This window comes from Pogona vitticeps, chromosome 7 (genome assembly GCF_051106095.1).
Source record: "Pogona vitticeps strain Pit_001003342236 chromosome 7, PviZW2.1, whole genome shotgun sequence".
In the NCBI taxonomy this organism is placed as follows: Eukaryota; Metazoa; Chordata; class Lepidosauria; order Squamata; family Agamidae; genus Pogona; species Pogona vitticeps.
The window spans coordinates 29,319,832-29,346,566 of NC_135789.1; the positions used below are offsets into that span (position 1 = coordinate 29,319,832).

Below are 26,735 nucleotides of genomic sequence, written 5' to 3' on the forward strand. Positions count from 1 at the left end.
GACCTCCGACGTCACAGCCCCCGCCAGCCAATCAGCGCCCCCGCTTCCCCCCCCTCCATCCCTGTCTTGCAACACATCAGAGCATCCTTCTCTAAGCCCGGGATGGTACAGCGAGAGCTTTTTATAGGGGGAAAATAAGAGGAAGAGACCCATTCGCGGTACGTTTTTGGCAGACTTCCCCCACCCCAACATTACACCCTCCATTTGTATTATTAGCAGGATTTGGAAGGTCCGACGAGGAATGTGTTGTTTTGATGTGCTTGCCTCTTTAATTCCTCCCCCCTCCAAGTTTATTTGGTGGAGATGGGACTGTGGGGCAACTTTAAAGGGAGTTAAGCTGAGGAAAGGAGGTGTCAAAACTGACACCCCTCCGAAAGGGATCAAAACCGGTAGGTTATTATTGTTATTTTTTTTTCCCGAGGAAGGCTAAGACAATTCATTTCACTTACTTAGCCTCCTCGGTTAATGTATTGCATTTCTTTATCTATGGAGTTGTTTTTTTTTGAAGGGGCAGAGGGAGAAAGGAAGAAATACACTGTTCTGAATGCTGGTGAGTTTATGTGCTTTCACCCCCTTTTTGAAATATATGCGTATAGATAAGCAGACCGTTTTAAGTAAAAGTGGCAAGGATTTCTAAGAAGGATGAGAATTATTGTTAGATTTAAAGCAGATGGGGTGAGGGCGGTAACAGAGACAACCCGTTTCGTGGGCTAGGTAGACTGCGTCTGAGAAATATTCCGGAAAAGTTGTGGGGTTTTTTGGGGAGGGGGAGGTGGGATCTACCCTGGTCTGGGGTGTAACATGAATGTTTGTTTATAAAGGAGAATGGAGCCTCAGCGCAAAGGTCTCTCTTTCTTTCTCTCTCTCTCTCTCTGTGATATCGTGACATGTACGTCCTGATGATTAAAATGTTGATCCTGAATATGTTTGCCTGGAAAGAAGCGCCCCCGCTGTTGTCTGGAGCGGATGAGGGAGGCTCTCCGAGCGCTCACTGGGCGAGCGGTGTTACTGCAGGCCACCGGACTCGGAATGCCTTCTTCTCCCCCACTTACCCGAGATTGGGCCTTGTTGGACTCTATAGGACTTACTTTTAAGTAGACATAGGACTGCGCCATAAACTGACTGATATGCCATTCGGAAGGTTTATTAGGCCGGGAGAGCAAAATCCCTTTGTTTTTATTTGACTTTATGGCTGAATCCGTCTTTATCACGTTTTATGTTCGTAAGCCGCCTTGAGCGCTACCTAGTACAGTACTGTATTGGAAAGGTGACGCGCTAAGGGAATGGGAGGGGGGAGAGGAAAGTTTGAACGGACAACTTTCCAGGAGAGATCGGTGGTACAGATCCGGTGGTTTCTACATCTGACAAATTTTTAAACACCTGCTCCCGTTTGTTTAATGGCGCTCGCGTGTGTTGTATATGCCTTGTTGGAAAAAAAATTCGTATGATATGGAGGGAGAACCTGCAATGGAAGGGGAGTTCTAGGAATATAAACTCTTGAACTCAATTAGGCTTGGATTGGTTGTAATCTTGTCACAGCTATATCTCCTTACCTGGGAGTAACTGAACACGGTAGGACGCCATAAATAGATGGTTGATAAATAGATTTGTGGGTCAGATTTACGGTATATACAAATGCCCAGGCCATACATACACAAACATGCGCTTCCCTTTTTTCCTCCTCCCTGGTTCGTTCTATTTACTTCAGATCAGAATCTGTCTGTACATCTAATATTCTGAGGCTGGACTTTGGAGATTGACGGAGGACTTGATAATAAAGAGACAAGGAAGGGTTTTACAATCGCTTCATCTAGACAGCACTTGTTGATGGGGGAGCTTACCCCCTTTATCAGCCCCCACCTCCTCACCAAAGAGTAGCTTTTAAAAGAATCCCAAATTCCTTTACCCAACAGAAGCGTGAACCGCTTAGAAACTTTCCTGTCTCTTGGACTTCTAAGTTTGAGAAAAACATCTGTTTTTTGAAAAAAGAAGTCTAGTTTTAAATACCACCTCTAGTTCCTCTTTGGCTTAAACAAGATCAAGATGAGCGCAGCTTAAGTATTTCCGCATGTACCGGAGATTTTAACCCTCTTCTCCTCTTCCATTTGATCCTTAGAATTATTATTATTACAACAAAATATTATTATGTAAGGATATAGTATGTAGCAATAAAACGTACAATTAATTCATTAATTAATTTGTAATTTCTCCCATCTCCATTGACAATGAAAACAATAACTAAACAACACAATAGAACGACATTAAAAACTAATGATGATGATAATGCTATTTGGTGTTTATTTCAGGTTTCTTTTTATGGGGTGGATGCCTTCAAATATTTTCTTTCGCTTTATACCTCTTGTTTTAAACTGGTATCTCTAAACGTATTTTGGGAAATCAAGATATCTCGAAAACGTTCAGTGAACAAAAGTTTAAGTATATTAAATAGAGTGCTTGATTTCTAATTATACTTTGATGTGTTGTGAACGGTCCAGAGAGTGTTTGTGCTAATGAGGTGGTATAGAAGTTGAAATAATAAATAAACTATAAATATATTCGTGTCCAAGTGCTTGCCCTGAGTGTAAATCGCTCTGAGCTGGGAGGTACATTTTAAATTCTGTCAAAAGGAATGGCTTATGTTTCTCTGTTAAGTTGTTTACGATCTATCTAGTCGCCAGTTTTCCTATCAAAACAAATGAACAAACAGGCCAAGCCTCTGCTTGAGTGTCTCTCTTACAATGTTAGAGCAGAATAAGTTGGTGTTTTGTTTGTTTTTAAAGTAGGAATGGCCGAAAGAAAGTTAAAACGAGATGTTTCTATGGGTTTGAATTGATTCACGAAGTTTACATGAAAACTAGCTTGGCTCGTCGGCTTGCTTCCCCTCTTCCATTTCCCACACTTTTTAGAAGCCCGGGAACACCTCGAGAGTTTGTAGAATTGTTCAGGTTTAGCCCAAAATTCACTAAAAGGGATTAATTCTCTCCTACAGTCTTCGAGGGACAAGACGGACCTTTCCCAACCCGTTCTAGCGAGATTCACAAGCCCGCAGCAAAGTCTTACAGATTCAAATTCTAGACTCATATTCAGGGAATAAGACATGCAGATTTCTCAGGAGAAGATGTTTCTTTCCAAACGTGGACTCTGAAATAACAAATAACCGCCGGAACATGCAAACCAATCAAGACGATTTTGCTTTTTCATGGAATGGGATTAGTTGCGAGCATTTCCATTCAAATCCATAGAACCTGTTTGCAAAAACATTATTTTTAAGGAGAGAGAGAGGCTATGAGAAGAGGTTTGGATGCCCACGAATTTAGCCCCGGCCGAGGGAGGTGGTGCGAGATCGAGGTGCTAAGGCCATGATCCCCAGCAGATCAACAGCCCCAATCTGTGCGTGTTTACTCAGGAGGATCCGCAGCCTGCATAGGCTATAAAGCTATGGCTTTACGAGGAGAGTCGCTTTCACGGAATTGAGTACAGCCTACTTCCGGGTAAACACGGCTAAGAGGCTTAATTTATACGACGTCTTCCAACAGGGAGGGGGCAGAAAGGACTTTGCATTGACAAATTCCGACGTAACTTTTGTGTATTGCGTGTTTCTGGCTTAGGCTACCGCTTGTCTGTTTGCTGACTCGTGGCTTCCCTCTCTTTAGGCAGTAAAATTTGGAAGAAATAAGGAGACGAAGTCAGTGCTCGTATTATGGGGAGGGAGAGGCGGGGGAGTAGCCGCGGGCTCTGAATTATTTCTAAATCCCCCGCCCATGGACCCCTCCAAACGCAGGGACCCCAAATCTCCCCGTACAGGCTTCTCAAACCAGTTAGTTAGGAGGGCTCTCAAAAGGGGAGCTTCAATTTAAACAACGGGTAAGGGAAAGAAAAATGGGGGAAGGAAGGAAGGAAGGAAGGGCATAAAAGGAGAAAAAACTCAGCAGGTAAACAAGCAAGACCGAGGAAAGAAAAAGGGGAGAGATAAAGAATGGGGAAAAGGGAAAGAGAGACGAAAGGAAGAGAAGAGAGAAGGAAAAAGGAAACCAGAAGAAAAAGGAAGGCATTAAGGTAGCAAGATGGAGAAAAAGGCGAGGGGAAGGGAGGAAGAAGGGAGATCCAGGACTGCCCGGCCTTTCCCAGGCATTCCGCTCTCCCCTTGGGCCGCGGAGCGCCCCCCCCCGCCTGCTCCGTTCCTCCCTCCTCCTTTTCTTCCTCCTCCTCCTCTTCCTCCTCCTCCTCCTGCTGTCCAACCGCTCGGGCTGCAGACGGCTTCCAGCCCTCGCTCCGGGCCCTCCCAGGCGACAGCTGCCCCGGCGATGCCCAGGGAGTCGTTCGCCTTTGACTCCGGGTCCCCAAGGGACAAGGGCTGACCAGGGGGTGGGTGGGTGGGTGGGTGGGTGAGGGAGGATCAGGGCGCGGGGGATGATGAGCCTCGGAGGCTCATCGACGCTCGGCAAGGGAGCAGCGGGGAGGCCGCGGGGAAGCGGAAGAGGGCGACCGGGTCGTGGCGCTGATCCCGGCCGGCCGGTCGAAGGCGGGCTCCCAGGACAGAGCAGCCTCGGGGCAAGGGCGATGCCCGCTCTGCCCGCCGCTCCCCTTCGCTCCCTTCCCTCTCTCCTTCAAGACCGCTTAAAGAGCCATTGGATGAACGGCAGCAACCCGGGAGGACGGCTCGAGGCCCCCCCACCCCCCCACCCCGAACTTCCTCCTCTGCTCAGTCCGCGCTTTTTCCCCGGCTGGAGCGCCAGCAGCAGATGCAGAGCGCAGCAGATCCAGGCATGGCTCCCCAGACGGAGGGCTCGCTTTTCTAATAACACACTCGGTGCATTGTTGTCGCTTGTCGTCGTCAAGTGGCCTCCGACTTTTGGCGGCCCTGTGAATGGGCGATCTCCAAAACGGCCTCTCCTCAACAGCCCTGCTCGGTTCTTGCAAACTCAAGCCTGTGGCTTCCTTTAGGGAGTCCGTCCATCTCGTATTATTGGGTCTTCCTCTTTTCCTGCTGTCTTCGACCTTTCCCAGCATTATTGTCTTTTTCCTGAGAATCTTGCCTTCTCATGGTGTGGCCAAAATAGGACAGCCTCAATTTCAACATTTTTTGCCTCCAGAGATAGACTTCAGGCTTGCTATGATCCTGGATCCCCTTGTTCCTCTTTCTGGCAGTCCAGGGTATCTGCAAAGCACTCCTCCAGCACCATATTTCAAGTGAACTGTTTTTTCCCCCTGTCAGCTTTCTTAACTGTCCAGCTTTTACATCCATACAAGGTGATTGAAAATATACTTTCTTAGGAGTAATTCCGCTGAATTTAATAGGGCTTACTTCTAAGGAAGCAGATATGGGAGTGCACTGCTAGTCAATTAAGTGTGGCAGTCTTAATTTAACAGGCAAAGTGATTTTCTACTTACACCTCCCCACCTAATACAGCCGACCTTGTTGCCATTCTCGTATATTTCCATAGTATGTGTGTGTAAATTAAACAGAACTGACTTCCGAGAAAACAATTTAAGATGATAATACAGGATTTACTGTTAGCCAGTTTTATTCAACTTGAACACCACCCCCATAATTTCCACCACAACACCCATAATCCTCAACCAGCATGGCCACTCAGATTATGGGAGTTGCAGTGCTAAACCACTGGAGCATCATGTCAGGGAAGTCACCAGTAAATTGTTGTTGTTGTTGTTGTTGTTGAAGAAGGAAGGAAGGAAGGAAGGAAGGAAGGAAGGAAGGAAGGAAGGAAGGAAGGAAGGAAGGAAGGAAGGAAGGAAGGAAGGAAGGAAGGAAGGAAGGAAGGAAGGAAGGAAGGAAGGAAGGAAGGGTAATGTGACAGAAAGTATGATTACTGTAGCTAAGGAAAGCTTGCACAGACATGAACTGTTCTCTTGTTTCTGATATTTGTCATAATCATCATTATTGGTAGACATAAACACAGATCCTTAGTCTGCTACATTCTTGAAGAGATACCAGTTCATTGATCAATCAGAAGATAAAGCAAAAGAAGTTAATACACTCTGTGACAGAGTATTTATTTTATTTATCTACTGCCTTTCAGAGTGGCCCACATGCCTCTTCCTTCCTCCCTCAACTTTGTATATTCACAGCAGTCCCGTCAAGTCAGTGAGGCTAAGAAAGAGTGGTTGTTCCAAGGGCACCATGTAAGCTTCCTGGCAGACCTTGAAGATCGGCCATCTTACTTCAAGCCACTACACAGCATTGCCTACCTAGCCCAGTGTGGTCTGGCATTAACACCCACAAGCAAAGGTCTTTGCCATAATCTCTCCCATTGACTCCGCTTTTAATGGGGGTGGAGGAAACATGAACGCATGCATGCAATACTCATTAAGGATAAAGAAGGAGCCCTTACAGGCCCAGCCTGTTCCCTCTTGAACAGCTTTCAACAGCAGGTTTCAGGAGAGCCTCGGGAGTTTGATCTGGATTTAGGTTTTGACAATTGCCAGTGTAATGCCATCAGGATATATGGGAGTCTGCAGGAAAGAGATCTATATATTCCTTCCTTTATTTCCAATATGCAGCCTAGGAGTGTTGTCATTTTTGCAATGAAACCAGTTTTTTCAATGAAACATACACGCACACACACACACACACATGAAGATGGCATCAGAAGTATAAAGTGTCTTGAGGGAATTTTCTCCCCACATCTTACTTGCATGCAATAATTATGGACGTCTCTCTGGTACTGAGATGCTTACAGTGTAAAACTAACAGAGGGCAGTTAGTTGTCTCTGGTAAGCTATCTTAACAAGAGTTATCTTATAAATAGTGGGGTAGAAATAAAAGAATAGGTAAAATAAGACAGAGGATTATATGGATTATGTATGGCTTGGGACCTAGATATTTGAAGGTGCGCTTCTCTCTGGATAAATCTGCCCAGTCAGAAAGATCTGCTGGATAGACCCTTCTTCGTGTCCCACCATGGAGAACGGTTCTTTATCTAAAGACATAGGGGAGGGCTTTCTCAGCTGGGGCGTCCTGAATGCACAAGGTTTGTTTGGCTCTGACATTAACATTATTTAGTGCCAAGTCAAAACATGCTTATTTTTTTGGAGCCTCTGGGAGTTGAGGATTGCGGCCTATACAGGTTTTAATGCAATGGTTTCAGTATTTTAATTTTGTGCTTTAAAATTGCTTAATTTCAAATGGTTTTAAACATCTTCTGTTACTAAATTGTTTCATACAGCTCTGTAACCCAGCGTGAGACATAGAGCAGGCTATAAATTTTATAAATACATGTCTGAAGGCTATGTTTGGGCTTCTGGTTAAGAATTTAGGGATTAAGCCAAAGGCTTTCTGGCCAAGAGTGAATAATTCTGGAGGATGTGCCTCCATTTCCTTCCCCGTCTCCTGGGTTCCATTTCCCCTTCTAAGCAGGAAAAGGCATTGCTCTAGATTTAAAACCGAAGAAGCGGCATTTACATATTTTGTCAGCAAGGCTGATCTAGTAGTAGTAGTAGTAGTAGTAGTAGTAGTAGTAGTAGTAGTAGTAGTAGTAGTAGTAGTAGTAGTAGTAGTAGTAGTAGTAGTAGTACAACAACAACAACAACAACAACAACAACAACAACAACAACAACAACAACAACAACAACAACAACAACAACAACAACAACAACAACAACAACAACAACAACAACAACAACAACAACAACAATAATAATAATAATAATAATAATAATAATAATAATAATAATAATAATAATAATAATAATAATAATAATAATAATAATAATAATGTGGTGTGGTTGGCCCTTCCCTTCTTCTGGGGGTACCCTGGGATTGTGCAGCTTTCCCAAGGCCACCTAGGCTGGCTCTTCTCCCGGGAGGCCCAGTGGGGAATCTGCAGCCAGAGACTTAAAACAATGAACTATCCAGCCACAGATTAATGTGGATGATGTATTTATAAAGCAAAGTTAGTGTGCACAGTCCTTTGTGGAATACAAGAGGCCAGGTCTCTGCCTCCAAGGAATTTACAATAAAAAATCCAAAGCACAAGGAAGAGAGGGAAATGGAGACACACCTGAATGGAGGAGGATTCTTTGAGATGTTTTGTGTCCCTTCTTCTTTCTTTCTTACTTTGATACATGAATTGCTAGTGCCTTGTAAACGATACCTTGCAGTAGTTTATTTAATGGATACACCTCAATGCCCCTTCACAAATTGTTGCCTTGTCATGGCGAAGGGGCTTGAGTAACTCAGAGAAGCTATGGGCTATGCTGTGCAGGGACACCCAAAACGGACAGGTCATACTGGAGAGTTCTGACTAAACACGATCCACCTGGAGCAGGAACTGGCAAGCCACTCCAGTATCTTTGCCAAGAAAACTCCATGAACAGAAACAAAAGGCTGCAAGGTATGAAACTGGAAGATGAGCCCCTAAGGTCGGAAGGTGTCCAATATGCTACTGAGGAAGAGCGGAGGACAAATACAAGTAGCTCCAGAGCTAATGAAGTGGTTGGGCCAAAGCCGAAAGGACACTCAGCTGCGGACACGCCTGGAAGCAAAAGAAAGGCTGATGCTGCAAAGACAAATACTGCATAGGAACCTGGAATGTAAGATCAATGAACCTTAGTAAGCTGGATGTGGTCGAACAGGAGAAAGAATAAACATTGACATCCTAGACGTCAGTAAACTAAAATGGACAGGAATGGGCGAATTCAATTCAGATGATTATCATATCTACTATTGTGGGCAAGAATCCTGTAGAATAAATGGAGTAGCCCTCATAGTCAACAAAAGAGTGGGAAAAGCTGTACTGCGATAGTCTGCATAGTCAAAGCTATGTTTTTTCCAGTAGTGACGTATGGAAGTGAGAGCTGGACCATAAAGAAGGCTGATTGCTGAAGAATTGATGCTTTTGAACTGTGGTGCTGGAGGAGACTCTTGAGAGTCCCCTGGACTGCAAAGAGAACAAACTTATCCATTTTGAAGGAAATCAACCCTGGGTGCTCACTTGGAAGGACAGATCCTGAAGCTGAGGCTCCAATACTTTGGCCATCTCATGAGAAGATAAGACTCCCTTCTGATGCTGGGAAAGAGTGAAGGCAAGAGGAGAAGGGGACAACAGAGGATGAGATGGTTGGACAGTGTCATTGAAGCAACCAACATGAATTTGACCCAACTCCGGGAGGCAGTGGAAGACAGGAGGGCCTGGCGTGCTCTGGTCCATGGGGTCACGAAAAGTTAGACACGACTTAATGACTAAACAACAGCAATGCCTCAATGAGTTCAACTTACAGTATCATCCAGGCATGTCTGTATTATATTGGTGTGTTACATGCTGTCAAGTAAGAACTGGTTTATGAATATATAAATAACATGAATATATAAATTAGAGGATATAAACCCTAACAGGGTTTCAAGGTGAGATATTTAAGAAGTGGTCTTTCCAATGCCGTCCCCCACGTGAGTTTCCATGGCTGAGTAGGGATTTGAACTCGGGTCTCCTGTGTCTTAGTCCATCTTTCTATCCACTACAGCCCACTGAGTAAGTCTACTCAGAACCAAATCTCACTGGACTGAATTGGGCATTACAGTTACGGGAATGACGTCTTTATGTTCAAAGGGGCACTCCCAAAAGCAGTGAAAACTGAATCCCCATACAGTATTTAGAGGATTCCTCCAAGTGGGTTTAGGTCTCTGGCCGCAGAGTCAGTGGTTGGGGTTTTTATTCCCCCACTGTACCTCCACTGGGCAAACTGTATAGTCCCAGAGCAGCCCCCAGAAGAGGAGAAGGGTCAACCACTTCTGAGTATTGTCTACATGGAAAACCCTGAAGAGGATGGTCATAAGTCAGAACTGACATGACAGCACCTGATTATTATGATTCCCAATGTTTCAAATCTCCACTTGGCAATGGAAAACCATTGTGAGAATGGAACTGGTAAAACCACTCCTTTAATATCCCACCTTGAGAGCCCTATTAGGGTTGTTATAAGTTGGTTCCACCTTGATGGCACAGACCACACACAAAGACAAACATTTATAACTATTCTGGAGTTCTCTCCATCACTGTTCCTCATTTTCCTCTTCTCTCCCTCCTTCTATTTCTTTATACCCTCCCATCCTCTTTTATCCTTCTCCTTTTAAATCCTTCTCTACTCTTAAAAAGAAGAAATGGTTTTAGGAGTGAGGTTTAAAGACCTCAAGATTATCATCTTTAGATGCATGTACCACAGCTTGATTTAAAATGATATGTACCCATTTGTTTTATATCTTCATCTACTCTGCCTTTCAAACATTGGGTTCCCAAAGTGGAACATGCACAACAATAACACGCAGTCGAAGAAAACACAAACAATGTAGATGCCTCTTTGACCTTCTTTACCTCCAGTTTCCCTCACCTTAGGTAGGGAACAGCTTTTGGTTAGCTTCTATATAAGGTTAGCTTCACCAGGTCATGCCAAAGACTCCAGTATTTAGTCTGTTGTCCTGTTGCCAACAGCGGACAGCTAGCAACATCATTTTGGAAAACTATAAATTGGGTATGAGGGCATTTACTTTCCCTTCCATATTTAACCAGTCTCTCTGTGGTGGCCATTTTAGCAAATTATGATGTTATTTCTTTTGCGTAAGGCTGATTCTGAGCATCCCCTTCCATTGCAACACATCCAGACTTACCCAGGAGTGAAATGATTTCAGCTCCGATGACAAAAGTATCTTTTCTTCTTTTAATGTGACATTTATTCATTGTATGGCCTGCTTCAAAAAGTTGTTGATTTGTTTGTTTTTAAAAGGAACACTGTTACTCTTTGCTTTCCTCTTTTGCATTTTTAAAAAAAGTCGGTGGTAACTCATTCTCTTTGTGCACTGGGATGAAGCTTGGTTGGGTTACAGGATATAAAGAGAGGGCTAAGGAATATTAGATCTGCAACTGCTTAAAAAGTTGCACAAAAGGATATGATTAACCAATGCCCCCCCTCCCTTTTTAAACATACCTCTTTCTTAATGATTTTAGGAACCTGGAAGAGCAGCGGTCTGGAAAGCATAGCACGTCCCTCATAAAACCGCTAAAGCAAACCTGCCTTTTGATCAGATGAGTTTTGAAGGGTTACATTGATTTATTGTCAGGATTTCCTGCCAAAGACTCCTTTAGTTTGGTCATTCATTTGGGAAGGAGGTGAAGAAAGCTCAGTGAATAGAAGAAAGTCGTTTCCTGGTTTTATACAGCCCGCTTCCTGTGCAAGGTGTATGTGTGGGGTCACGAATATGGTAAGGGTTTCATCATGGGAACGGTGGTGTGTGTGGGAGAGAGAGTGTAGGCAAGGGGAGGGGGATTTTTTAAAAAGTTCACTTTTATTGAAGTGGTTTGTTTGCAGTCTGTACTTCATTAATCATACTCCTGTAACAACAACAGGTGGCTAGATAGCTCAGTGGTTTAGGCCGCTGGCTGAAGAGCCAGAAGGTTGGGAGTTCAATTCCCCTACTGTGCCTCCCATGAAAAAAGCCAGCCTGTGAGACCTTGGGCAAACTGCACAATCCCAGGGCACCCCCTGGAAGGAGGGAATGGGAAACAAATTCTTAGTACTGTACTGTCAAGAAGAGTCGGACACGACTAACCTGGAAAACCTGGGAATGTTTGCCATAAATCAAAACTGACTTGATGGCACCCTATTATTATTATTATTATTATTATTATTATTATTATTATTATTATTATTATTATTATTATTATTATTATTATTATTATTATTATTATTATTATTATTAACAACAACAACAGCAGCAGCAGCAGTATAACTGATTATTTATTACTACCTTCCTTGCTTTATTTCCTTCATGAATTTTCTGCCAAGTAAAAATTTTATTTTATTTTCGAAGGCTTTCATGGCTGGGATCCGATGGCTGTTGTGGGTTTTTCGGGATGTTTGGCTGTGTTCTGGAGGTTTTTAATTCCTAACCTTTCATCAGTCTCTGTAGCTGGCATCTTCAGAGGACAGGAGTTAGAACTCTGTCTGTATTCTAACTCCCGTCTTCATCTTCAGAGGATGCTGGCCACAGAGACTGGCGAAATGTTAGGAAGAAAAAAAAAACCCTCCAGAACATGGCCAAATAGCCTGAAAAACCCACAACAACCAAAATGTTTATTTCCCAAATGACTATTTTTTTTTTTTTACATTTGCTAGTTGGATATGTGTGGGAACTCTCAGGTTGTCTGATTTTTAACTCTGAATAAATCATACACACCCAAGACATTGAGAAGGGTTGGGGAAGATGTTTCCTCTGCAGATGGACCTAGTCATGCACATAGTTGTAGAGGAGAAGCTGGATAAATAGGAGGGTAGTCCTTCAAAAAGGAAATAGCTAAATTAAAGGATCCATCACCAAGACAGAAAAACTGAATGTAAAATCCCCAGATATGGTCTCCAGGGCCACCACTTTGTAAAACTGCCCAAAGGGAGTTGCTATCTCACAAGAAAGCATCCCTTTCTTGTGGGATCTTAAAAACTAGCATATTTATTATAGAGAGAATTGCAATTACTTCATCCTATGCATGATCTACTGAACTAAGCGAAGTTTGCAACAGCTCCTGCTATAACTGATATGTTAGTCTTACAAGCTAAGAGGTAGTCAGGTGTTTCAGCATCTCATGTCAGCAAGAACTGGGACTCTTCATTCTTCAGTGTGGCTAGAACCCAATCGTGGCTCAAAAGCCTGCTGTAGAGGGCTTTGCAGCCCCTAAGCTGTGATTCAGGCAACAATTATCATTAGATTTTGTTCCCCAGAATGCCTGGTTGTTGTTATTACATGTAAACATTCCTCTTAACCGGTGGAACAAGAATATTTATTCATTCATTCAAAATATTTTTACCCTGCCTTTCTCCTAAAAAAGAATAAAACAGAATGTGTCTAGATTGGCACAATGATTTACGATCTAATGGATGTGATGTATGAGAACATAACAATGAGGAAGGAAGGGGGGAAAATGCAAACATTCTAATGCCAGATCTTACATAACGATTATGTAAGAAGCAGATGGAAAGCCCACTGCAGGATTCAGGTCTGGAGAATCCAAATGACAGTTGGTCCCAATCACAGCCAGGATAAATTTAAATACTTGCCTTTATCTGTTTATTTTTTTTCTTCATTTATCTATCATATAGATTTAACAAGTCTGTGAGAGCAAAAAAGGTGTGTGAGAAGGAGAAAGGTGTGCAATTTACGTATGTGGTATAAAGCTGTTGTTTCCCTTCACCCTAGATAGACAAATAACAAAAAAATTGTGGAAAAAAAGCAAAGTGTGTGTGTGTGTGTGTGTGTGTGTGTGTGTGTGTGTGACTGAGAGAGAGAGAGAGAGAGAGAGAATCTAGACAGATTGCTTTATATATGTATTAAAACATTCTGTTGCATATCCTGAATAGGTGTGTAACTTTACTGACTAAAATCTGTGAAAGTTGTTGAAGTTTTTCCAACCTCGCAGTTGCCTGTTGTTTGTTCGACTGGGAGCGAGCGAGTGAGTCTCAGAGTGAGTTATTGAGAAGTTAAGTGTCAGTTAATGAGAGTGGGATGGACTATCTGGGGAACCTGTAGTTATTCTCCTCTGTGGATCTCTGTATTTTTATTAAATAGCAAAAGGAATTTAACCAAAAATTCAAAACTGCAACAAAAGCTAAGTGTATGAACTAGAGAGGCACAGCCAGGGAATTCAGGTTCCCTGAGATGCATTTCCAAAAAACTAAGTTTTCTAGGTTTTGACTAAGCTGCATAGCAATTATATTTCCATGGTTGTAACCGCCTGTATCTTCTAGCATCTCTTCAGTTACAAATAGCAACTTATTTGGAATTCCTTTTGTTGATTAAATTGTAGTTGTTACCTAATGAGGGGTATGTTCACTACCTCTGCAGGGTAATTCTAATGTGACAGGAGCTTTTCTTATTAGGAGGATGTGGCCTCACTAAATGGAGGAGGAGGAATATCACAGGGTTTAAGTGTCAGCTCCTACTGTGCCACATGCTCTTGGGGGGTGGGAAGAAGCCAAATGTGTTTATATTTAGGTTTTTTAAAAACAACAACTAGAAGGGACTTCTAGCTATTTTGAGGGAAAACATCGAGTTATTTTTAAAATGCAGTACTTTTTGGGCCTTTGTAACTGTAAATGTAATGAACTACCTTTGAAAATGACTCCCCAAGGTGTGTACGGGCCATTTCTGCACCACACCTCCACATTAAGCATTAGAAAGGCAGTGTCCCTCATCAGATGTGGACTGAGAGGAAAGCAAAAAATCTACATTTCCAACGCACGGGATGCAAGTCCCAGATGACACAGTGTCACTTCTGTGGTCACAGGAATGCTCGCTCTTTCCCAGCGCCTGCATTTAGATCTTCCACGAGAAGTCTACCAACTTCACAGGTTGCTGGCAGGATCTTTTAAGTTCTCTTTCCCCCCATGCTCATCCTGTTTTCTCACCTCCTTCTACCAAGTTCTAAACCAGCTGCTCTGAGTTCATGTCATTTAAATGTTCTCCTTTACCAGGCTAGGATGTGGTCCAGACAAAAAAAGTCTGGCACGTTTTTGTATTGCATCTCCATTTCAAATATGCCAGGTGGAGTGTACTGGAGATGAAATACTTTGATCCCTCAACACCCGCCTTCTCAGTCTAGATTATATTTTCTCCTCATTTCTAAAGTGAAAGACAGTTCGAAAACATTTTTTTCCCATGTGTGTTACTTTTCTTCTCAACACAGCTGAGTTTTGCTGCACTCAGGACTGGGTATCTCCAGAGTTGAGCCGTGCAGAGAAATCCCACTGAGAATACCAGGGACAGAAAATGAATCAGAGTATAACAATGATTGTTTGAAAAGTTTCTCTCCTATCGCCTATATGAAAAATTATTTCCAACTTTGTCTTTGTCAAGGTTATTTAGTCACTTTGAGTTCCCATTTGAAGACAAAAAAAGATATACTAAAAAAAACCAGTTTAGGATGAGCTAGCCAAGTGGGAGTCAGAAGACCAAATGCTTTAGGTTAAAAAGTTATTTTTCTGCCATCCTCTTTTGCTACCTTGTGTTTAAGAGCCAACACAAGAGGAAAACAGGAGCTCTGAGATGGATTCCAGTGCTATTGAATTCCAGTGCCTATCAGCCCCAGTCTGTTTGGACTAGGGAGAGAGATGACAGAAGCAGTAGTTCATTAACAGCTATGGGAAAACAGCCTCCCCCCCTTTCTTTGGCATTGGGTTAATTTGAAAACAGGAGGCCTGGGTGTTACTGCCATGGGCACAACCCATTATGCTTCAGTCCCCCGAGTCTGTAAAATGGGCATAATAATGAGAGAAAGATAGGACAGGATTACCTGAAAATTAGAAGCTATAAAAGAAGAGTCACTGTGCCTTTAATGTTGCTCCACGGGCAACGTATCTGTCTATCTACATATCTGAGGATTAAGCTTTGTCTTGTATAGAAATTTTCTGATGGGGAAGGTTTAGCATCTGATTTTCTGCCTCTGATCCTGCTGTTTAAAGCATACAAATGATGCTTTTAAAATATGCCTATTGTACATCACAGGGGGTGGGAGTCAAAGATTAGCAAATTCGTACACAAGCATTGCTTTCTCCATCATGCGCTAGAGCAAGAAAACGGGAGTCACCTGTCATTCCAACTGTAAAAATATCTCATTCTTCTTGTCTCTTAGTAGATCTGGTTTCCTTGCTTCTCACAACAGGCTTGTAAAGCAGGTCATTCCCTGCCACACTTATGATGTAGAAAGAGGAGTTTGGAGGACCACCTCCTCTGTTCTAGAAACCATACCCATTGCTCCAAGAAGTAGATGTGGTTCCTGCACAAAGCTAGGGGGAATTCTCACCCCAAAACTTCACCTGGATTTTTCTCTCTCCCTGCCAGCCCCTCCAGTTAAGTGTCACCTAAGCCTACAAGTGTGTGTATGCAGTGGCTAGCGACAGCGTTTTCCAAGTTAGGTCTCTAGATGTTGCTTAACCATACTTCTACCATTTCCAATCAGCACACCCAGCAGCCAGAGATATTAATGGGATTTGTCATGCATTTCATGCCACCCTTGCTTCCAAATATGGTTCTCCCACTGTTTGTGATCTCCTTGATGAATATTCTCCGTGATTGCTTCCTGTCACTTCTAATTCTCTTTGAAGGGCCAGCTTGTTAGAAAGGCTATTGATCATATTTTAATTCCTTTCCACAGAGAAGTTCAAGAGTAGGGCCTCCACCATTTCAGCCTCCCAATAACTCTGCGAGGGAGGTCAGGTTGAATGGGACGGATGCAAAGGTGACGGTAGATACGTCACATAAACAAAGCAAGCAAGCAAGCACGCATGCACGCACACAAGCACGCATGCAAGCAAGCATGCACACACGCACGCAAGATGACCAGATGACTTTTACACCTAAGCAGAGGCTTTACACACAAATCCCCAGTCTTCACAAACTACCCTGTGTGTGAGGCATTTTTAAATACTAGAGAGACCTGCAACAAAATGTTGCAGCATGGAGTCCCCTTATGAATGGTACCACCAGCTAGCTAGAATACTCTGTTCCATTTCACCTGGTTAATTATGGAAGTATAGATAATGTCTGTACTACTGTAGCTGTCTTCAGAGGAATCCAGTATTGTATTGTTACAGACCTATCATGGTTCAAATTGCCCCTCAGCAATGGCTTTGTGTGAATTGCAAGGAGTGCACTGCATAGTATCTTAATGGTCATGCACGTGCCTTTACACACATGTCTATGAGAGGTTCAATGGATCGTTATTCCACATTCAGTTTTAACTTCTACAGTAGAGATGGGGAACCTACCTTACAAACCTATTGTAAGAAGCAAGGAAACAAAGAGACAAGAAGGATGAAACCTGTTTACCATTGGAAAGATAGGTGAATAGCATGCCCTGGGGCGGGTGGGAATACCTTCATGCATGCTCCTTCCCAAAGTTCACTTTGCATAGGAAAGTGTTTCTGGTTAGATGAATGTGAAGGTGAGGCCATCAGCTTAGGTACCAGATGCTAGGAGGTAGCAGCAAGATGTTCACCAATATAGACTGTGGTACCAGCCTGCTTGCTGCCTTTAAGTTCAACAGGGGACATTCTGCTCTTGTCAGTATTGCATCACGCTTCTACTCCAAGCCCAGATGATTTTTGTGCACAGAACTGGAAGGCTGCAGTCAGCTAAATATCATAGAATCCAAGAATAATGAAGAGGCCTAGAAGGCCATTGAGTTCAACCCCCTTGCTCAATGTTTTGGGCCAGCTCTGACTGCAGCTTGCGTGTGGTTGCACGAGAAAGATGGGGCCAAAAGGGGCCAAAGAGAGGAAACATAGTGAGAGAATCAGCAGCACCTGGGAGTCTTGAAAGGGACACTGATGATCTGGGGCTTGAAACCAGACAAACCCAACCAATCCCCCTGTTCTCCAAGTGCCACTGGAGTAAGCTAACAAGTTGACAAAGCCCTGCATCTCATGCTGCTCCTTTTTTAAAATATTCACCAATACTTTAATATTTTCAGACAGCAAATAGCACAGGCAAACACATTTGGGATGTTAGAGGGAACTCCAAACTCCTCAATTATTCATATTATTTGCCCAACTGCTTGTAATCTGAACAGCAGATTCAAAATTAATAGGGTGTGTATTCAATATATATTTACGTTACGTTGTTCTTTCTTCAGTCCTTCTTTCTTTCCTTCCTTCCTTTCTCTCTCTCGGTTTAGGTGTAGAACATACAAGAGCCCTTCTGGCTCCAGATGAATTCCTTCTGGAACAATTGCAGTGCCCTTGGTCTGTACATGTAAGCACCCATTTGGCGGTGTGTGTGTGTGTGTGTGTAGGATAGGACAGGGCTTGGGAAAAGGTTCAAATAAAAGGTGACTAAAAAGGAGATGAGGATGAAGTGACTTTGCTACAAGGAAAGGCTAAAGTATTGGAGGCTTTTAAATTCAGATGAAAAGACTAGAAATGAAACTAATTATGATGTGCAGATGTTGGGGTGTATACCTGTTGGCTGTATGTGTATGTTTTTAGGGGAAATTGGTTTTGAAGAAGATTGATTGTCAGTGGGGAAGTGGATAGCAAGGGTGCTTAATCCAACCACTGCTTTCCTACAACTCCTTTCTCCTCCTAGTGCTCTCTTCATGGGGCTAGGTCTAGAATTATCTTCATTAACTTGCAACAGAGGTGTGGATAGGTGGCAAGAAAATAGTTCAGGAGGAGAATGTTGTGGCAGGGGAAAAACAATAGTGAAGGGAGGATTATGAACCCTCAACTGCTCCTTCACTGAAAAAAGGGATCCCCTTCCAAAGTAGCATGCATTTGTGTGAAAGTGCAGTTTGGCCTCATTGGGACTTGACCAGAGATAGGGTGGAGAAGGACAGAAAGGATCAAAACTATTTGAGGAAAATAATAAGGCCATAGGCTAGGCTGATGGCCAGATTCCAGAAGAACTGGACAGGGTTTGTGGTCTCTGCAGCTATGCAGGGAGAAGACCATGGGTGCTAGGGTTTTAGAAGGAGTGGTGCATCCCCATTGATCAGTGAGGTCAGCTGACAGTGTTTGGACGAAACACCCTGAACCCACAGAATTCTATTCTTCCTGCTTTGCTGACTCTACCTGGGGGCTGATGGCACAGAAAATAAGACCCAGATGTTGGCTGCCAGAAGACTTTGCTTTGAATCTCTGCTAAGCAAGGGTGGAAAAGCCTCAAGTGCTTGAGGGACTGCATTGCCCTTCCCTGGAACCCACGGGGTGGGGGCTGAGCCCTGCCTCTGCTACTGCTGAAACTGAGCAGGTTCAGAAAAATATGGTGTAGCAAACAACGATCTACAGAAAAGTTATTGACTCGCAAATTCCCTGTCAGCCATGAAGCTCTGTGACTAACTGTGGACCAATCATTCCTTCTCATGCCAGACCTCACCAGGTTGTGGTTTGGATCAGCCAGGCTAACTCCCAGGGCTGGCTCTGTGATGGAGGGTCACTGGGCAATGCGACCTTTGTTGGAAAAAACCCTACTTTTTATGGATAATGACTCCCATTCTCCAGCCAGTGGCTTTGATGGGTAGGGGATTCTGGGAATTGTAGTCTAAAAGGGAGTCTTTCTGAGCTCGGCTTGGTTGTGCTTCTCTTACATTGGTTACCCCCAACCCACCCAGCAGACCACTAATTGCCATGAAAGAGCGCTTCCCCCCCACTAAGCAAAGTGCATTGTATCTCTATTTGAAACATCGTCAACATTTCTAAATCTGTACGTATCTTTGTGAGAACATCTATCTATCTATCTATCTATCTATCTATCTATCTATCTATCTATCTATCTATCTATCTATCTATCTATCTATCTATCTATCTATCTATCTATCTATCTATCTATCTATCTATCTATCTATCTATCTATCTATCTATCTATCTATCTATCTACCTACCTACCTACCTACCTGCCTGCCTGCCTGCCTGCCTGCCTGCCTGCCTGCCTGCCTACCTACCTACCTACCTACCTACCTACCTACCTACCTACCTACCTACCTATCTAATAAATGCTGATTGGTAAGTGAACCTTTATGTGAATCCCATAGATTCAACAAATCTACTCTAGCTTGGAAGTAGCAATAGAGCTTAGGCCATTGAAATTCATAGTAGTTTAAACTTGATGAAACTTGTTCATTTCATTTTTAATATTTTATACTTATTGTTTTTAACTTCTAAATATAGATCTTTTGATGATGTAAGCCACCTTGGTTCTTTTTAAGGAAAAAGGCAGGGCAAAAAATATTTTAAATAAATTTATATAAATTCATGGGGTTGATGTAATGTTTCCGATTAGATCATGCACATGGTGTGCTTTGGATGCACTGGTGCCCTCGTGTTAAGCATTACTGTACACAAAAATATGGGGGGATGCTACAAGCACCTTAAGGTGTAAGCGTTGGAAGAGCTGTATTTGCTTGTGTGCATGAAAAGTTTAAAAGCAAACAAAAGTGCAGGAAGGACAGAGAAATCAAAGGGGGAAAAAGTGGGTGGGGAAGAGGAATTGACAATCAGGGGGGAAAAAAGGGTGAAGCAAAACCTAGAGAATCTGTGTCATCCATCTTCATTGTCTTCATATGTGGAAGAGCAGCCCTGGCATAAGGAAAAGCCACTATCAAAGTCTCGGCTTTATTTTATATCCTATAGATCAGGAGGGAGGCAAAGCTTTATTTTCGCCCAGAGACTGATATTTTATTTCTCTCTTACGGTTTTATGTGTGAGAGATGTCAAAAAGCTAAAATAGATTGCTAATGCATAAGCAAGAGGGAGCTGGTTTGGCATGCTCCGTGTCATGAGGTCTCTCGGGGAGAACAGGTTGGGGATTTAAGGCTGAAGGGAGACTCTGGGGGATTTTCTGCTAAAACATCTCTCTTCATAAATTCAACAGCATGGCCGGCTCAATAGGGAGATGGGAGTTTGTGAGGGGAAAAAGGCTTGGAAACGAGGCCTAAACGCTGCTGCCGCTGCTGTTGCTGCCGCCACCGCTGCCGCCACCGCCACCACCACACACAAAGGGATCAATTACTCGCCTTTCAATCTACATAACATCACTCCCCCCCAACACCTGCCTGCCTTGTGTTTCTGACATTTTACTCAGCGCACTGATGTGTGTTTTGCACCAGAAGCTTAATGCCTGGTTAAGTGTGGACTGCATGGCTGAAACAACAAGCAGCGCAAAAACAGGCCATTCCTCTGCACTTTTGCAAAATACAGACAATTCCCTGTTTTTACAGTCACGAGTGCGGGTTATGATGGCCACCCCATGCTTACCTGGAACTTCTTCTATGATGATTCTCTTCAAAACTGGTGTGTGCATGCGCGTGCGTGTGCACGTGCGTGCGCACACACAGAGCAGTAAATATCTTTTTACACCTGTACAAACACATACACCCTCTTGGCCCAAAGAATTTTGCTGCCTGAGCTGAAGCAACTAATACTGCCTCCCCACCCCAACTTCCACCCCAATCAAGGTGCATTAGTACGGAAAGCCAGGCGGAGGAAGAAAATTTCTCAGGTATCTCTCACTATCTCTAACACACACACAAAAGCAGTAGTAACAAATTAAATCATCAACCGTATGCTGACCTTTCACTATAGCCATAATTTACTGTCTGATGGCTACGCCTCAAGGGTGAATGGTAGGGGTAGCCATGTGTAGGTTTTTCAAAGAAAAAGAAGTCAATGGTGTAGTAGTACAATTGGAACTACTCATCATGTGGAGTCCTTATAGCCCTCCCTCCTCAAGCCTCCAATAAGTGGAGTCCGAAAATTTAGGCAGCTGGACCAGTCCCCTAAAAAGAAGTGAGGAACATGTATCTTGTGAAGCTAATGGTTCTTAACTACCAGTTCAAGACCAAAGCCCTCTCAATTGCCAGCTTGCAACAACATTTCTTTTCCCATTATTTTGAGGGTTGCAGGTAAGCTCAAAGAAAACAGGAAAGCCTAAGAGGGATGGCGGATGGCGACATCATTCCTGCTATGTCTCTAGTCCTGGTACTTTGACTCTTTGAGTACTGGTTCCAGTACCTCACTGGAGAGAGTTACATTCAAAGTTAAGAGCACACACACAAAAAGACATAGCATTATTAAAATCTAGAGCTCTTCCACATCTAAGTGATATCGCATTCCTCTTTTCCTTCCGACTACAGCTTTTTTTGGTGCAGGCTTTTGGAATAACCCTTAAAATCCTGATTCCCAAACCGAAGAAGGTTAAAAGACCCTCATCCAGATTTTAAGTGTAAAAGTGTGTTGGGTTGTCATCCAGGTGGCATATTAGGGTGCATGGTTAAGCCTTACCCCCCCCCCACATCCCCTCTCACCTGGAAGCAAGGCAGACCTCTGTAAGGTCAGAGTAGACAACATTGATCTCTGCACATTCACAGACTTCTGTACATCCACCACAGTGGTGTGCAGAGGCACCTGTACGTGAACATGTTTACAGGTTTTTATTATTCTTATCATCAGGACCCTCCCTTCCTCAAGGAAAATGCTATTAAGTGAGTTCAGCTGAACATACTTTCTGGTTCTTCTGTATACCTTCAAAGGGAATACGGAAAGATCTAACTTCTGGAAGGGATATTATGGGACTCACCAGAGTCCCCACATCATCACATTGTCAATAGCCCTGTTTGGTTTTTTAGGCTTAATTCCTAAATAGAAGTACAGTCAATTTGGGTCCCATGTCAAAAATCATCCTTTCTGTGTGTGATACAGAAAACAGCCACTAGGGCTGGGCTCTTGTATTCTGAGCCAGGCTGGGGCCCCATGCAGCTATCGAGGAACCTTGGCAGAACATCAGGACCCCGGACAGCTCCCCTATGGATGAACGACTGTCTGCAGCTGTTCAGAACAGTGAGTAAACGGTTGCTTCACCAAATGTCTGGAAATCACTGTGGGCTTCCGTTGAGCTGTGTAGCAAAATGAATGGAGCCACTTCCCTATTAGGAGAGGAGGTGGTGTCGGCAATGTTTGGTTTTGAAAAATATACAGTAAGTAAACACAGTAACAGGAGTCACCAAAAAAAAACACTATATAAAATTGTGTGTAGTGTGGACAAAGTAGAAGATGAGGCATTATTTTTCTGAGCCTACAAGATTAGAACCTGGGTCATGTAATGAACCTGAATAGTGGGGGATTTCGAACATTGTAAAGAAGGAGTACTTTACCCACCGCATGGTCAATCTATGGAATTTGCTATGACAAGATTTCTTTATTATTTAAATTCATAACCAGCTATTCACCATAAGGTTTAAGGGCAAGGTATAATGATGCAGCGAAGGCTGCCAACTTCAAGAGGTTTAAAAGGGCGTAAGGAACAGACATAAGGCTGCTTGAAAGATGTGCATATTATTTTCAAGATCAGAAGCGAAGTGACTCTGAATATCAGTTGCTGAGGAACATAAGTGGCTTGATGTGTGTGTACGTGTGTGTGTGCGTGCACACACGTGTGTGTGTGTGTGTGCGTGCATGCATGTCATGCTTGTGGGCTTCCCCACTTGTGCATTTGCTTGGCAAGTGGAGGAGCTGAATGTTGGACTCCTTTTACATTTTAGGAAATGGAAATGTCAATATTGAAGAAGGTAACATAGAGAATTGCTTTATATTTTGCTCTTCTGTGCCACTAGGCTAATTCTGACATATGCTGACTTTAATAGGGAATTTGAGGTATATGTGATGTTCAGGGAATGACTGGTTTACCATTGCCATCACCCCCATGAGTTTCTATGCCTGAGTATGATTTGAATCTAAGTCTTCTGAGTCCTTATCAATCCAGGATTGTCTACTCTGGCTGGCCATGCTCTCATAGACATAACTTATCCCATAAGCTGCTCCTTGGTCCCTGATGAGGAATATTCTAGTTTTAAAATATTTTGAAATGTGCTTTTAAATTATTTTGTAGTTTTAATATAATTTTTTAAAAATATTGCAATTGATTGTATTTCAGCTACTTTAATATTTGGCTTTCAAGTATTCTGTGAGCTACTTTGTTGGGAGAACAATGTATGGACGTAGAAACAAACAAAGAAACGAATTCCACTGGCTGCCTGAGATCGAATCTGGAACCATTAGCAATACTGTCTTCCTGTTAGAGGCTTCTTCACGAGTCCTTGGTGAGACTTGTAGAGTACAGAAAACACACACAAAAAGAATCCCACAAAATGAAACAACAACTTGAATTCTGGTTTAAAATAGACCCTCAGCCAGTATATGTTTTAGCCCAAAACTAGACTGTACAGGCGGCCTCAAATAATAATAACCAGGGCGCCCAGTTTTGAACCAGCTGCTGTTTTCTGAACAGCATTCAAGGGCCGTCCCAAGAGGTGCGCACGGCATTCGGTTTCTGCTGTTGTCCTGTCAGCTCATGAGAAATTCCTAAAGAACTGTTCCGGCTCATGTATCTCTTGGAAGTCGGGGAGGAGGGAGAACTCCTAGCGATAGATTTGCAGGAACCTTTTGGAGAGTTAAAAATATGTCTCCCCGAGCTGCAACAATTTCCATACAATTTTAACCTCAGGGATTTACTTAGCACATTAAGTTGAAGGCTCGGAGGCCCCAAAGCTATCACTTATTCCACTTCTTTCTCCCCACCCTCCCCAACCTACCACCACATATTTTATCATTCGACTTCCTGGTTTTAAATTCATGTTATGGCAAATAATAGATGGTAATGCGTTCCCCCCATCCTCATATTAATGGCTTTTTTTCTGACAGAACTTCTGCAAGTGAGAATGATTTAGAGGTGCCCTCCGAGCCTTTCTCTCCCCTTCCAGCAGCAGGCAAGAGAGTGAAATCCGGGAGACACAAAAAAATGGAAAGAAAATAATATGGGATAAACCAGAGTCTCTCCCAATTCTTAAAACACAAATTCAGATGGTTCATGATTAAGAGCAGCCGACTAACCAGAAACATTAAAACCTGGTCTGCCCCTCGGGCTCTAATTTCATTTCAACCTGTGAAAATGGAAGGGGAATGGTGGCTCTCCATATCTCTTTGGACTTCAGTTCTCATCCACTCCAGCCAGCATAGTCCATGGTGAAGGATGATGGGATACCCAGTCCAACAGAAGCAACAGGCCAAACTTTTTTTCCATCCCTGGTTATCAGATAATTCTGAGTCACTATGATCATTTTGCCCTTGATAAGGTTCAAATAAGGAGGCCCGGCATTATGGAGAGAATTATACTCCCTACCTTGCAGGGTTGCTGTCAAAGCCAGGGATGGCCTAAGACAGTGGTCCGCAACCTTGGGTCCTCAGAGGTTCATGGACTAAAACTCCCAGAAGCCTTCACTACTCACTGTGCTAGCCAGGATTTCTGGGGGAGTTGTTGTAGGCCAAGAACGTCTGGGGACCCAAGGCTGGGAACTACTGACCTAAGATATTTTGCTACCTGAAGATGTTTTGCCTCTCCTATTTCATGCAAAAAGATCAACTGGATTAGCAGTTGCCTCTTCCTTCAGCTCTGGTAATGAGATGGCATCTTCCACCATAATTTAATGCTGCAGGCTAGTTTAGACATACAGGCCAGGCTACATGGCACATGCTGCCTCCTCGGTTGCTACCTCCCAATTCCTGTCATTTTAGGTAGATGCCTCCCTTTGCCTAATAGCAGGGCTTGGCTATGTACAGTATGTACAAGAAGTGATTTAAAATATTGCAGAGTGGTATAAATGCGGAGCATTGCTGAGTGAGGCTCAATGGAGTTACTCCAAAGAGAGTGGGTAGAGGATCACAGCCCCAATTTCCTCCTGCTCACAGGGAAAAGCATTTCATAAAGGTGTGGCTAACAATTTGCACGTACTGAGACAACAGGCGGTGTTTTCTTCCCAGCTCGTTCACTGTGAATCTTAACCATTTGCTGTTCTCTGTGTCTTCCAGAGCTTCTCATGGAATCTGGGCAAATTTTGCAGACAGAAGAAATCAACAGGACGAATTTAGCAGCTGCCAGCTTAACCAGCAACATACAGTTCCCAGTGACTGGAGAGCCAAAGAAGGATGGAGTTAAAGCAGGGAAGAGGAACTTTGGCCCATGTTTCTAACTTGGCTTGCAAAGGATTCTCATCCAGTTTGCCAAGCTTCTTCTGCTCTTCTCTCCGATCCAGGAATAGAGATTGGCGCTAAAAGTTTATATATACAGTATGTAGCCCTGGAACGGTTTGCATGGAGAAGGAGCTTTGATTTGCAGGCTGGTGAGATTAGCCACTAAAGTGTGGCCCACTGCTAAATTGTACACTTGGTTCACTGACACAACCTATGCTGAGACTGCTCACAAACTGCCTTCTTCATAAGACAAGGCCACTCTGCTGGATCTGAAAGGAGAAGTTATCAGCAATGGTAGAGGACTCTTCCTAGGCAATCCTTAAGTCCCTGAGAATGACCAAACTGATATCACAAGTCTGGCACAATAACTGAATCATCCATGCCTAGCAACTATGAGACATGAGATTTCTGTAGACTACAACTGAAGTTAAAGTTTACATGGAAAATATTTCACAATCTGTCCAAATTTGATATGTACAATTTCATATTCTTAAAAAAACACAAACCACTCAGATTTGAGTGCTTCAGAGTATAAAGAGATAGTGAAGAATGGGGACTTCAGGAAACGAGAACACGACCTCCCTTCTCTGTTTTATATTCACTGGTGTCACTTAATTTATTTTGATTACTGTTAGCATCGGGTATGGCATTTCATAAGTTTTCAGCTCTCCAGTACTAATGCTACTACATGACATCTATCAAATAGTGTCATAGGCATTGCACATCAGTTTTGAAACATGAGGGCCCACTGTCTCTTTGTTATCACATCCTCTCTTGCACTAACACTGATGCTTGGCATTTAACTCATCCTATATGCCATTGCATGAGAACTATTAGAAAGAATCACACATTAAATACTATGGCATACTAAATAGACCTCTCTCTGTGTGTGTTTTTTTAAAGTACAGGTAGTTTTACTGTTTGGCTAAAGGGCATTTTAAAAAAGTACAACCCGAAGTTGTAAATTATCATTGTATGACTAACAATTAGTCCTCAAGAAACATCCAAAACATTTAAAACCAATAAATATTTAAAGACAACTCACCATATCCTTCTTCTGCGTAAGATGTCCTAGTCTTCCTGATGTGAGTGCAAAAATAGCTCATTTCTAGTAACCACCCCCTCCTTGCTCACGAGAAGACACTTGATGGGTGAAATGAACTTTTCTTGCTTCCTTGTGCGGAACACTGTCAAATATGAAACAGGTTTGTGTGTCA

General features: G+C 43.1%; 1 long non-coding RNA gene across 1 annotated transcript; it reads left to right on the forward strand.

The window, feature by feature from the left end:
• Positions 1–81: 81 nt before the first annotated feature.
• On the forward strand, positions 82–26,558 carry LOC110075571 (uncharacterized). Its single transcript, XR_002299993.3, has 2 exons — positions 82–389; positions 25,357–26,558. It is a non-coding gene; the product is annotated as an uncharacterized LOC110075571 (long non-coding RNA).
• The last annotated feature ends 177 nt before the right edge of the window (positions 26,559–26,735 follow it).